At 40.2% G+C, this 13,023-nt stretch overlaps 1 protein-coding gene across 1 annotated transcript in view; it reads right to left on the bottom strand.

Moving 5' to 3' along the window:
• Window positions 1-8,038, bottom strand: part of LOC130868819 (probable ubiquitin carboxyl-terminal hydrolase FAF-X) — a 176,430-nt gene extending 168,392 nt beyond the window's left edge. The window contains exon 1 of the mRNA XM_057760841.1: window positions 8,012-8,038. The gene's annotated coding sequence lies outside the window, so the exon portion shown is untranslated. The remainder of the gene's footprint in view (window positions 1-8,011) is intronic.
• Window positions 8,039-13,023: the final 4,985 nt, after the last annotated feature.

Here is a 13,023-nt window from a genome sequence, read left to right as displayed (position 1 = left end):
GGGCGGGTGAGTGTGTACTATCCTGGGGCGGACGGTCCCGGTAGAGAGCACAAACGCCCCTACACTAAGGCTACCCAACCAGAGCAGTGAGTGCCTGCCTAGCGGGCAGGCCTCAGCAACCCCCGAAAGGGAGCGCAGGCACCTCCAGCTTGTACTGCAGTGTCGCCTGTGTTCTACTGGACCCTGCCCTACCCCCTGCATTTGCCCTTCTTTACGCGGGTCATTGGAATACCACGCATCCATGTTTTGGTGTTGAGGAGTTCACCTGGAAGGGAACGGTTCCTGCCCCTACACTGAGGAGATACACCTAGAGAGTTAGTCACAGCAAAGACTGGTCCAAGACATCAGGCCTCTCCTGGCTCCATTTGAAGGAAAAGATGGGCAGGCGCCAATGCAAGAATTCCTCCAACAACTTGAAAGGCAACGTGACATCACCAGGATCCAGGAATCCTGAAATGAGAAGTCTAAACCCTAATACAGAAGAATTAGAAGAATTCGACTCAAAAGTGAATTTTATGAAAATAATAGAGGACCTTAAACAGGAGGTGAAAAACTGCCACAACCAATTAGAGATTACAAACAAAAAGGTAGAGGAAATGAATAAATATCTCAAAGATACCCAAGAAAACCAAGAGAAACAAGAAAAAGTAATCAAACAGGTAAGGGAAACGGTTCAAGACTTGAAGAACGAAGTGGAAGTAATAAAGAAAACACAAACCGAGGGAAGGATGGAGATGGAAAATTTGAATAAACGAACAGGAACTACAGAGACAAGTACCACCAACAGATTACAAGAGATAGAAGAAAGAATCTCAGACACTGAAGATACCATAGAGAAAATAAACACTCTCATCAAAGAAAACAGCATAACCAACAAATTCTCATCACAAAACATTCAGGAAATCTGGGACACAATAAAAAGACCAAACCTAAGAATAATAGGGATAGAAGAAGGAGAAGAAGTACAGCTCAATGGTCCAGAAAATATATTTAATAAAATTATAGAAGAAAACTTTCCCAACCTTAAGAAAGATATTCCTTTGAAGGTCCAAGAAGCATACAGAACACCAAATCAACTGGATCAAAAAAAAAACATCTCCTCGTCATATAATAATCAAAACACAAAACATACAGAATAAAGAAAGAATATTAAGAGCTGCAAAGGAAAAAGGTCAAGTTACCTATAAAGGTAAACCTATCAGACTTACACCTGATTTCTCTATGGAAACCATGAAAGCCAGAAGGTCCTGGATAGATATACTGCAGAAACTACGAGACCATGGATGCAAGCCCAGACTACTATACCCAGCCAAGCTTTCGTTCACTATAAATGGAGAAAACAAAGTTTTCCAGGATAAAAACAAATTTAAACAATACGTAGCCACAAATCCAGCCCTTCAGAAAGTAATTGAAGGAAAATCACAAACCAAGGAGTCCAACAATGCCCACAATAACTCAGACATCTAAAGACCCTTCACCAGCACAACTTGAAGAAGGGAAACACACAAACTCTACTACCAAAGAAAAGAAAGAAAGAAAGGAAAAATGACCGGAGTTAACAACCACTGGTCATTAATATCACTTAATATCAATGGACTCAACTCACCTATAAAGAGGCACAGGCTAAGAGATTGGATACGAAAACAGGATCCAACATTCTGCTGCTTACAAGAAACACACCTCAACCACAAAGACAGACATCTACTCAGAGTAAAGGGCTGGGAAAAGGTTTATCAAGCAAACGGACCTAAGAAACAAGCAGGTGTGGCCATACTAATTTCTAAGAAAGTTGACTTCAAACTAAAATCAATCAAAAGAGATGGAGATGGACATTTTTTACTCATAACAGGAACAATTCACCAGGATGAAATCTCAATCCTGAATATATATGCCCCTAATATAAAAGCACCCACTTATGTAAAAGAAACGTTACTAAAACTCAAGGCAGTCATCAAACCACACACACTAATAGTAGGAGATTTCAACACTCCTCTCTCACCAATGGACAGGTCAATCAAACAGAAACCTAACAGAGAAATAAGAGGATTAAGGGAGGTAATGAATCAAATGGACTTAACAGACATCTATAGAACATTCCACCCAAATAGGAAAGAATATACCTTCTTCTCTGCAGCTCATGGAACCTTCTCGAAAATAGACCACATACTCGGTAACAAAGCAAACTTACACAGTTACAAAAAAATATCGGTAACCACCTGTGTCTTATCAGATCACCATGGATTAAAGTTAGAATTCAACAACAATGCTATCCCCAGAAAGCCTACGAACTCATGGAAACTGGACAGTCAACTACTGAACCTCACCTGGATCAAGGAAGAAATAAAGAAAGAAATTAAAGTCTTTCTTGAATTCAATGAAAACGAAGACTCAACATACTCAAACCTTTGGGACACTATGAAAGCAGTGCTAAGAGGAAAATTCATAGCATTAAGTGCCCACTTAAAGAAAACGGAGAAAGCACACATTGGAGACTTAATAGCCCACCTGAAAGCTTTAGAAAAAAAAGAAGCAGACTCACCTAGGAGAAGTAGAAGACTGGAAATAATCAAATTGAGGGCTGAAATCAACAAAATAGAAACACAGAAAACAATCCAAAGAATCAATGAAACAAAAAGCTGGTTCATGGAGAAAATCAATAAGATTGATAAACCCCTATCCAAACTAATCAAACGGCGGAGAGAGAATACGCAAATTAACAAAATCAGAAACGAAAAGGGTAACATAACCACAGACTCAGAGGAAATTCAGAGAATCATTAGATCTTACTACAAAAATCTGTATGCCACAAAATTGGAAAATGTTATAGAAATGGACACTTTTTTAGATAAGTACCATATACCAAAGTTAAACCAGGACCAGGTGAACAATCTAAATAGACCTGTTAGTCGCGAAGAATTAGAAGTTGTTATAAAAAACCTCCCCACCAAAAAAAGCCCAGGTCCAGATGGCTTCAATGCAGAATTCTACCAGAACTTCCAAGAAGACCTAATACCTATACTCCTTAATGTATTTCACAATATTGAAACAGAGAAGTCATTGCCAAATTCCTTTTATGAAGCTGCAGGTACTCTGATACCAAAACCACACAAAGACACAACCAAGAAAGAGAACTACAGGCCAATCTCACTCATGAACATCGACGCAAAAATACTCAATAAAATACTGGCAAACCGAATCCAAGAACACATCAGAAAAATTATCCATTATGATCAAGTAGGCTTCATCCCAGAGATGCAGGGCTGGTTCAACATACGAAAATCTATCAATGTAATCCATCATATAAATAAACTGAAAGAAAAAAACCATATGATCATTTCATTAGATGCTGAAAAAGCATTTGACAAAATTCAACATCCCTTTATGATAAAGGTCTTAGAGAGATTAGGAATACAAGGGTCGTTTCTAACTATAATAAAAGCTATTTATAGCAAGCCGTCAGCTAACATCAAATTAAATGAAGAGAAACTCAAAGCTATTCCACTAAAATCAGGAACACGACAAGGTTGTCCACTCTCTCCATACCTCTTTAATATAGTGCTTGAAATTCTAGCAATAGCAATAAGACAACATAAGGGGATCAAAGGGATTCAAATCGGAAAGGAAGAAGATAAACTTTCATTATTTGCAGACGATATGATAGTGTACATAAGCGACCCCAAAAACTCCAGCAAAGAACTCCTTCAGCTGATAAACACCTTTAGTAGCGTTGCAGGATACAAGATCAATTCCAAAAAATCAGTTGCCCTCCTATACACAAAGATAAGGAAGCAGAGATGGAAATCAGAGAAGCATCACCCTTCACGATAGCCACAAATAGCATAAAATATCTTGGGGTAACCCTAACCAAGGAAGTAAAGGATCTATTTGACAAGAACTTTAAGTCAATGAAGAAAGAAATTGAGGAGGATACCAGAAAGTGGAAGGATCTCCCTTGCTCTTGGATAGGGAGGATCAACATAGTAAAAATGGCAATCCTACCAAGGGCAATTTATAGATTCAATGCAATCCCCATCAAAATCCCATCAAAATTCTTCACAGATCTTGAGAGGACAATAATCAACTTTATATGGAGAAACAAAAAACCCAGGATAGCCAAAACAATCTTATATAATAAAGGATCGTCTGGAGGCATTACCATCCCTGACCTCAAACTCTATTACAGAGCCTCAGTATTGAAAACAGTTTGGTATTGGCATAAAAACAGAGAAGTCGACCAATGGAACCGAGTAGAAGACCCTGATTTTAACCCACAAACTTATGAACACCTAATTTTTGATAAAGGAGCTAAAAGTATTCAATGGAAAAAAGAGAACATCTTCAACAAATGGTGCTGGCAGAACTGGTTGTCAACGTGTAGAAGAATGAAAATAGATCCATATCTATCACCATGCACAAAACTCAAGTCCAAATGGATTAAAGACCTCAATATTAGTCTGAACACACTGAACCTGATAGAAGAAAAAGTTGGAAGTACTCTACAACATATGGGTACAGGAGATCACTTCCTATGTTTATCCCCAGCAGCACAGACATTAAGGGCAACATTGAATAAATGGGACCTCCTGAAACTGAGTAGCTTCTGTAAAGCAAAGGACACTGTCACTAAGACAAAAAGGCAACCCACTGACTGGGAGAAGATCTTTACCAACCCTGCAACAGACAAAGGTCTGATCACCAAAATATATAAAGAACTCAAGAAACTAAACTTTAAAATGCTAATGAACCCAATAAAAAAATGGGGCACTGATCTGAACAGAGAATTCTCAACAGAAGAAATTCAAATGGCCAAAAGACACCTAAGGTCATGCTCAACCTCCTTAGCGATAAGGGAAATGCAAATTAAAACAACTTTGAGATACCATCTTACACCTGTCAGAATGGCTAAAATCAAGAACACCAATGATAGCCTTTGCTGGAGAGGTTGTGGAGAAAGAGGCACACTCATTCATTGCTGGTGGGAATGCAAACTTGTGCAACCACTTTGGAAATCAGTGTGGCGATTTCTCAGGAAATTTGGGATCAACCTACCCCAAGATCCAGTAATACCACTATTGGGAATATACCCAAGAGATGCCACATCAAATGACAAAAGTATCTGTTCAACTATGTTCATAGCAGCATTGTTTGTAATAGCCAAAACCTGGAAACAACCTAGATGCCCTTCAATGGAGGAATGGATGAAGAAAGTGTGGAATATATACATATTAGAGTACTACTCAGCAGTAAAAAACAATGACTTCTCGAATTTTGCATGCAAATGGATGGAAATAGAAAACACTATCCTGAGTGAGGTATCCCAGACTCAAAAAGAGGAACATGGGATGTACTCACTCATAATCGGTTTCTAGCCATAAATAAAAGACATTAAGCATATAATGTGTGATCCTATAGAAGCTAAATAAGAAAGTGAACCCAAAGAAAATCATATAGTTATCCGCATGGAGAGGGGGAAGTAGACAAGATTCCAGGGCAAAAACTGGGAACTTGCGGGTGAGGTGGCATGGGGCAAAGGGGAAATGGGATGAGAAATATGAGAAGGGGAGGATGGGAGGAGCTCGGAGGATTGGGATGGTTGGGATATATGAAGGATGGATACGGGAGCAGCGAAGTATATATCCTATCTAAGGGAGCCATCTTAGGGTTGGCAAGAGACTTGACTCTTGAGGGGTTCGCAGGTTTCCAGGAATATGTCCCCAGCTTGTACCTTGGGCAACTAAGGAGAGGGAACCTGAAATGACCCTATCCTATACTGATGAATATCTTGCATATCACCTTAGAACCTTCATCTGGCGATGGATCGAGGTAGAGACAGAGTCTCAATTTGGAGCAACGGTCTGAGCTCTTAATGCCCAAATGAGGAGCAGAAGGAGGGAGAACATGAGCAAAAAATCAGGACCACGAGGGATGCACCCACCCACTGTGACAGTGGAACTGATTTATTGGGAGCCCACCAAGGCCAGCTGGTCTGGGACTGAATAAGCATGGGTTGATTCCGGACTCTCTGAGCATGGCGGTCAATGAAGACTGATGAGAAGCCAAGGACAATGGCACTAGGTTTCGATCCTAATACATGAACTGGCTTTGTGGGAGCTTAGCCTGTTTGGACGGTCACCTTTCTGGACGTAGATAGAAGGACCTTGGTCTTCCCGCAGGGCAGGAAATTTGGACTGCTCTTCAGTATCGAGAGGGAGGGGGAATGGAGTGGGGGGAGGAGAAGAGGAGTGGGGATAGGGGGAGGGAAGTGGGGGGAGGGCAATATTTGGGAGGAGGGGAGGGAAATGGGAAATGGGGAGCAGGTGGAAATTTTAATTAAAAAAGAATAAAAATAAATAAATAAGTAAAAAAAAAAAAGCACTAGGCATACAGTGTGCACATATATACAAGCTAAACACTCATCCATACAAAATAAAACAATAAAAAGGTTTATAAAAAATGAAAAAGTTTAAAAACTATGTACTCAAAAGCTTACATTCGGCCAGTATGAAAACATGTACCAAATAAGTATATGAAAAGATGTGCCATGTTACTTATCCATTAATTAGGGGCCTACAAATTAAAACCCCGAACAAGAGGCACTCACTAGATTAAAGTCAAATAAAGACTGAAGGAATTGAAAGCTCAACAGCTGCTCATAGGAACAGAAAAGGAAAGTTATCTGGAATACTACTATTTAAATTAACATAAATTCAACTATTATTTAAATTAGCATTCAAGAATTTTATATCCTCATACCAATCAAAACATAATTGAAAAAGTGATTCTGCAAATTAAGTTCTTTTCTGTCAATTTAATAGTCTCAAAGTAGAAACAACCCAAATGTTAACCAACAAACGAGTAAAGTGGTTTGTGCATATAATGGAATACCATTAGTATGCCATATAAATACCAATAATTTAAAACGCACACTACTGCATAACATAACATTAATTTCAAAAACAGGGGGAAAAAGCTATACCCTAAGATTACATATTGCCCAGGTGGCAGTGGCACTTGCCTTTAATCCTAGCACTGCAGGAGGCAGAGGCAGAAAGAGGCAGGTAGAGCTCTATGAGTTCAAGGCCAGTCTGTTCTACATAGTTAGTTTCAGGACAGCTATAGCTGTTATACAGAGGAACCCTGTCTCAAAAAAAAATCAGATTATGTGTTTGCTTTATGTGTGACACTTGAAAATTATAAATTAATGGTGAAAAATCATCTATTAGAAATTACCTGGAGCTAGAAGTAGAAAAGAAGCAAACATTACTGTTTGCCTAAGAATGGGCTACATTAGATTGAGATAGCTTTCAGAATTCTATAAACACAATTTACTGAAAATCAGATTTGTATATAAAACAGGAAAAAATTTATATGTAAATATCTTTGTGACACTATTAAGTTAATCAGCACAATTATGAAAACAATATTATTTATCTATAGCCTGTTGCAAAGAAATCAAAATAAGAAACTTTCTCTTTTCTGTTTTTGAGATAGTGTCATGATAGAGTTCACACTAGCTTGCAATTTGCTATGTATCCCACGCTACACTCAAACTCATGGTCCTCAATTTCAGTCCCACAAGTTCTGAGATAGGACTCTCTAAGAAACACACTTTAGAAAACAAAACAATATAATGGCTGCTGATAGAGCTCAGTGGGAGAGTGTGCTTAGCATGTTTTCAGGATTGGGTTTGGGGCTCAGCACTGTCAAAAGAAAAAGATTTCTGGAGTTCAAACAATTATCATTCAGGTTAATCAAAAGTTGATTTGCACAAATGGTAACCTAAGTTTGTGCATTTTGTATATTGTAGTTTAAATTTCACTCTGCTAGAAGCTAAGTATTCATTTATATAAGTCTAAAAAAACCTCTTAAAAGTTACTTCTCTAGGGATTTGGAGGAAACAGACTGAACATTCATTCATGTTAATGCTGCTTAAGAATAGTAAAGAAAACAAGTAAATCTATCCAACTTATTTTAAAGCCAGAAGCAAACAAAAAAATCATTCTGAACTCACCAAATAAATTCAAGCTTTCATTCTTCCCACACTGGAAAAAAAATAAAGTTTAAGATGTTAAAAGTAAAATCACATGAATGATCTTTGAATTAAGAGTAAACAAAGATACCTTCATATTCACATATGCCCAACTATCAGTTAATTAACATACCAAGGAAATGCAGTGTAAGGTTCTTTCAGCCTTTCAAGATATGGATTGCAATTATCAACACTAGTACAGTTGACCCTTTTATCATATAAACTTATTGATAATTAGCCTCAAGATACTGAAACTTTCTAACCAAAATACCCTAATGCATTTTGTAAAGACGTAAAAAAAGTAATCAAAACACCTCAAATAATTTTAATGACAGTGGACAAACGTTAGTTAGATTTACAAGATGAACAAGCTATGTCTCATTAAAAATTACAGCTCCGGGACAGGCACCAAAGCTACAGAGAAACCCTGCCTCGAAAAAACAAAAAACAACAACAACAACAAAAAAAAAAAACAAAGAAAGAAAGAGAAAAATTACAGCTCGAGTATTTAGGTATCCTTGAGTTAAAAAGTTAAACAAAAATTTCAAACTGTAGGCAAAAACCACACAAATTCTAACTTATTTCCATTACGTAAATTATGTACGTAACGCTTTTATAAATACATCCCCAAACCTAGTTTTGCATCCTTCGAATTGGTATGGCAATAGAAAAACACATTTATGAAACATCACAAAAATCAGATTCACCACTCACTAAGCCAGATTATTCTTTTTTGAACAGAGAAAACCAGATAAAGTGGCAGAACAAGGCCAGCTTAGGAAGGACTTTTTCATTAAAACACCCTTCGAGGTATGTTCAACCTCAGCAGCCTCGGGAAGGGCAAAAATGTATATTTCTCTGGAGAAGACGCCACTTACATACCGGACGTGGGTAGACAAATGTCGCTTGGCCAAAAGCAGTACCCGAGGCTTAGCTTGACTGTAAAATATTCATTGTCAGAAACGACATTTGGACCAACCCTCGGGTGTACAAAAAACAAGACGCGAAGCTTTAAACAAGGACCAAGCTCTTTCCCGACGCAGTCCTCAACATAACCGGAAAGGGAAGAGGAGGGTCAGCTATTTTCTCGCCTTAAGCAAACATTAACTATTCACAACAGCCCGCCTTTTTAAAACACGTGACAGAGAGCGTAAACTAAGAGTGATAGATCTACAAGCCACTGCTTCATTCTCCTATCCTGTCTGAATTCCACCAAGTAGTGAGTGCTTCGTCTCTTCTGAGGCCACAAGTGTAGTGGCCGCGTCAAGAAGCAAATTTCAACAAATTACTGCCTGCGTGTGCCTTACACAGAGACCTCGGCTACTATTCCGACTTCTCCCCACAGAAAAAAAACGAGCTTCTTACCTTTTCTTCTCTGTCCTGGGAGCCGAATGCTCTAACCGCGGAATTCCGTTTCTGTAACTCCGGGCGTTTTTCTGGCGTCACCTCCGATTTCTCCGGCGCCTTATGGGTACACTTTTCTTTGATCACTGTTCTTGGTCTTGTGATATCACAAGAATGGCGTAACCAAGCAACAGGAAACAGGGGAAAGGGAATTTTAGGTCCTTTTAATATACCAACATGTCGGATGGATCGAGTGATCCTCCACACACTAACGGACGGTAGCTACCAACAAAAGCGAAAACTCCCAACAGTCTTTGCGTCACGCAAAGGTCAAGGGATCTTGACGCAAGGAAAGCCACTCCCGTAAACCTTCCCTTACGTACGTCAAAGCAGTTCCTTCCTACATGCCGTGGTCCTTACCTTTCTTCTTCCATTCCCCCATTTCCAGCACCAGTACCTAATAAATGGTTCGGTCAGAAACTGGAGGACAAATGACACTTAAGTTCCTACTTACCTATAGAGGGTTCAGGGAAAACAGGGCACTTAGGCACTACCTGAAACTTGACTTTGTGCTGGGAAAATTTTACGTGGTCGGAGTGATCAAATTTCATAGCTGTCCATAAGGCCCTGAGACTGCTCGCATACATGTATAATTTTAATATTGATGATTGACAAAAATGATTGATTAGCATTTTGAGAAGTTTTTTTTGTTTTTATTTTTATTACATTTAATTATTTTTATTTTAATTTAATATGCATTGATGTTTTGTCTGCATGTGTGTCTGTATGAGGGCGTCAGACTCCCTGAAGGTGTAGTTACAGGTACTTCTAAGCTACCATGTGGTTGCTAGGAACTGAACCTAGGTCCTTTGGAAGAACAGCAGGAGGCTGAGTGTGTGCCATGCCCAGGGCGAACTGTCCGGGAAGGGGGAACAGGGCCCCTCAGCTCCTGCTGCAGGGCTTCTTTGTTACACACGACCCTGCCTGCCCTATTGTCTGCAAGATCCTTGGCCCAGGAACAGTTCCTGCTCCTGCACTAAGGCTATCCACCCAGAGGGGCGAGTGTCTACAGGCCTGGCAGGCCTGAAGGTCTCCCGCAATGGAGAGCAGGGCACCTTCAGCTTCTGCTGCAGAGTCTTCTTTGTTCCACACGACCCCGCCCTCCCCCGAAGTTCGCCCTTTTGTCTACAGGGGTCCTTGGACTGCCAGGAGTCCCTGTTCCTGTGCTGAGGAGATCCATCCAGACTGGTCCTGGGCCCAAGAACAGTTCCTGCTCTGGCGCTGAGGACATCCACCTAGAGAGTCAGTCACAGCAAATATTGGACCAAGACGCCAAGACTCTCCTGGATCCATTTGAAAAAAGAGATGGGCGGGTGCCAATGCAAGAATTCCTCCAACAACCCGAGTGGCACCATGACATCACCAGAATACAGGGATCACACAACAAGAAGACTTGAACACCCTACTCCAGCAGAAGTAGAGGAAATCAACTTTAAACGGAATATTATGAAAATAATAGACGACATTAAACAGGACGTGAAAACCTGCCATAAAGAAATGGAGATTTTTAAAAAATACTGCAAGATCCCTGGTGGGCACGCCGTGAGCAGCTCGTGGGGGACCGGGAGGCAGGCGGGTCCTGGTTCCAGTCCCAAGCATGGGGGAGGGCCCAGCCATGCAGCGCTGGGCTGGTCCCAGCGGGCTGGCGGGTGTGAGCAGGAGGCGGGAAGAAGGGACATATGGAGACACATCATACAGAATAGAATTGCATATTTATTACTTAAGGGGGGAAGAAGAGAGAGAGAGAAAGAGAGAGAGAGAGAGAGAGAGAGAGAGAGAGAGAAAGGGAAGAGAGAAGAGAAAGGAGAGAGACAGAGAAGGACCTGAGAGAAAGACACGTGCGCACCAAGAAAGACAGACAGAATCTAAGATGGCAGAAGGAGGGCAGGGGTTGCGGGAGCAGGCACGACTTGTCTCTTAAATGGACAAAAACTATAACAGAGATGACAAACCAAAAGGTAGAGAAAATGAATAAGTCTCTCAAAGATACCCAAGAAAACCAAGAAAAAGCAATCAAACAGGTAAGGGAAACAGTTTAAGACTTGAAAAATGAAATGGAGGTAATGAAGAAACACAAACCGAGGGAAGGCTGGATATGGAAAATCTGGGTAAATGAACGGTATAACCAACAAAATACAAGAGAGAGAAGAAAGAATCTCAGACAGTGAAGATACTATAGAGGAAATAAACTCATTGATTAAAGAACAAAACAAATCCAACAAATTCTTAACACAAAACATCCAGGAAATCTGAGACACCATGAAAAGACCAAACCTATGAATTATAGGTGTAGAAGAAGGAGAAGAATCACAGCTCAAAATCCCAGAAAATATATTTAACCAAATTATAGAAGAAAACATTCCCACCCTAAAGAAGGATATTCCTATCAAGGTACAAGAAGCATACAGAACACCAAATAGACTGGATAAAAAAAAAGGCATCCCCTCACATATAATAATCATAACACAGAACATACAGAAAAAGAACAAATATTAAGAGCTGCAAGGGAAAAAAGGTCAAGTAACATATAAAGGAAAACCTATCAGAATTACAACTGACTTCTCAATGGAAACCATAAAAGCCAGAAGGTCATGGATAGATGTGCTGCAGTCACTAAGAGACCATGGATGCAAGCCCAGAATTCTATGCCCAGCAAAGCTTGCATTCACCATCGATGGAGAAACCAAGATATGCCAGGACAAAAACAGATTTAAACAATATGTAGCCATAAACCCAGCCTTACCAAAAATACTAGAAGGAAAATCACAAATCAAGGAAGCCAACAACACCCATAATAACACAAGCACCTGACAACCCTCCACCAGCAGAACTCAAACAAGGGAAACACACAAACACTCCCACCAGGAAAAAGAACCGGAGTTAACAACCACTGGTCAATAATATCACTTAATATCAATGGACTCAATTCACCCATAAAAAGGCACAGGTTAAGAGAAAGGATACAAAAACAGGATCCAACGTTCTGCTGTTTACAAGAAACACACCTCATCCACAAAGACACACATCTACTCAGAGTACAGGGTTGGGAAAAGGTTTTTCAATCAAACGGACCTAAGAAACAAGTAGGCGTGGCTATACGAATATCTAACAAAATTGACTTCAAACTAAAATCAATCAGAGGAGGTAGAGATGGACACTTTATACTCATAACAGGAACAATTCATCAGGATGAATTCTCAATCCTGAATATCTATGTCCTTAATATAAAAGCACCAACTTATGTCAAAGAAACATTATGGGAGTGCCTGCCTACCAGGCAGGCCTGAAGGTCCCCCGCAAGGGATCAGGGGCACCTCCAGCTTGTTCTGCAGGGTCTCCTGTGTTCTACTCGACCCCGCCCTGCCAACCACATTCGCCCTTTTGTCCTTGGTGTCTTTGGGCTATCAGGCATCCCTGTTTCAGTGCTGAGGAGTTTTTTCTTGATGGGCTATCAACCCAGAGGGGGATACCAGGCACCCCTGTTTCAGTGCTGAGGAGTTGCCATCCAGACAGGAACAGTTCCTGCTTCTACACTGAGGATATCCACTTAGAGAGTCAGTCACAGCAAAGACTGGACCAAGACACCAGGC

This window comes from Chionomys nivalis, chromosome Y (genome assembly GCF_950005125.1).
Source record: "Chionomys nivalis chromosome Y, mChiNiv1.1, whole genome shotgun sequence".
Taxonomy (NCBI): domain Eukaryota; kingdom Metazoa; phylum Chordata; class Mammalia; order Rodentia; family Cricetidae; genus Chionomys; species Chionomys nivalis.
This window is presented reverse-complemented; position numbering and strand designations above follow the sequence as displayed.